Here is a 2,150-nt window from a genome sequence, read left to right as displayed (position 1 = left end):
CACTTTTAATATATTTTGATGTTTTAAGTTTATTAAATCAGCTGTCCTCGTTAGTAACCTACAACTAGTTGTCCACAGTTAGATGTACAGAAATAAATCGATAAATATTATCTTGAATCAATCCACGACCCAGTGTATACGTATCTCAGTATTGATCACAACTCAAACTATATATATTTTGGAATCAACCTCAACCCTGTATAGCTAACTCCAACATTCACATATAGAGTGTCTATGGTTGTTCCGAAATATATATAGATGTGTCGACATGATAGGTCGAAACATTGTATACGTGTCTATGGTATCTCAAGATTACATAATATATAATACAAGTTGATTAAGTTATGGTTGGAATAGATTTGTTACCAATTTTCACGTAGCTAAAATGAGAAAAATTATCCAATCTTGTTTTACCCATAACTTCTTCATTTTAAATCCGTTTTGAGTGAATCAAATTGCTATGGTTTCATATTGAACTCTATTTTATGAATCTAAACAAAAAAAGTATAGGTTTCTAGTCGGAAAAATAAGTTACAAGTCGTTTTTGTAAAGGTAGTCATTTCAGTCGAAAGAACGACGTCTAGATGACCATTTTAGAAAACATACTTCCACTTTGAGTTTAACCATAATTTTTGGATATAGTTTCATGTTCATAATAAAAATCATTTTCTCAGAATAACAACTTTTAAATCAAAGTTTATCATAGTTTTTAATTAACTAACCCAAAACAGCCCGCGGTGTTACTACGACGGCGTAAATCCGGTTTTACGGTGTTTTTCGTGTTTCCAGGTTTTAAATCATTAAGTTAGCATATCATATAGATATAGAACATGTGTTTAGTTGATTTTAAAAGTCAAGTTAGAAGGATTAACTTTTGTTTGCGAACAAGTTTAGAATTAACTAAACTATGTTCTAGTGATTACAAGTTTAAACCTTCGAATAAGATAGCTTTATATGTATGAATTGAATGATGTTATGAACATCATTACTACCTTAAGTTCCTTGGATGAACCTACTGGAAAAGAGAAAAATGGATCTAGCTTCAATGGATCCTTGGATGGCTCAAAGTTCTTGAAGCAAAATCATGACACGAAAACAAGTTCAAGTAAGATCATCACTTGAAATAAGATTGTTATAGTTATAGAAATTGAACCAAAGTTTGAATATGATTATTACCTTGTATTAGAATGATAACCTACTGTAAGAAACAAAGATTTCTTGAGGTTGGATGATCACCTTACAAGATTGGAAGTGAGCTAGCAAACTTGAAAGTATTCTTGATTTTATGAAACTAGAACTTTTGGAATTTATGAAGAACACTTAGAACTTGAAGATAGAACTTGAGAGAGTTCAATTAGATGAAGAAAATTGAAGAATGAAAGTGTTTGTAGGTGTTTTTGGTCGTTGGTGTATGGATTAGATATAAAGGATATGTAATTTTGTTTTCATGTAAATAAGTCATGAATGATTACTCATATTTTTGTAATCTTATGAGATATTTCATGCTAGTTGCCAAATGATGGTTCCCACATGTGTTAGGTGACTCACATGGGCTGCTAAGAGCTGATCATTGGAGTGTATATACCAATAGTACATACATCTAAAAGCTGTGTATTGTACGAGTACGAATACGGGTGCATACGAGTAGAATTGTTGATGAAACTGAACGAGAATGTAATTGTAAGCATTTTTGTTAAGTAGAAGTATTTTGATAAGTGTATTGAAGTCTTTCAAAAGTGTATAAATACATATTAAAACACTACATGTATATACATTTTAACTGAGTCGTTAAGTCATCGTTAGTCGTTACATGTAAGTGTTGTTTTGAAACCTTTAGGTTAACGATCTTGTTAAATGTTGTTAACCCAATGTTTATAATATAAAAAGAGATTTTAAATTATTATATTATCATGATATTATGATGTACGAATATCTCTTAATATGATATATATACATTAAATGTCGTTACAACGATAAACGTTACATATATGTCTCGTTTCAAAATCATTAAGTTAGTAGTCTTGTTTTTACATATGTAGTTCATTGTTAATATAATTAATGATATGTTTACTTATCATAATATCATGTTAACTATATATATAACCATATATATGTCATCATATAGTTTTTTTACAAGTTTTAACGTTCGT

The sequence above is a fragment of the Rutidosis leptorrhynchoides genome, chromosome 1, assembly GCF_046630445.1.
Source record: "Rutidosis leptorrhynchoides isolate AG116_Rl617_1_P2 chromosome 1, CSIRO_AGI_Rlap_v1, whole genome shotgun sequence".
Classification (NCBI taxonomy): Eukaryota; Viridiplantae; Streptophyta; class Magnoliopsida; order Asterales; family Asteraceae; genus Rutidosis; species Rutidosis leptorrhynchoides.
The sequence above is the reverse complement of the archived record's forward strand: the minus strand, read 5'-3'. Positions refer to the sequence as shown.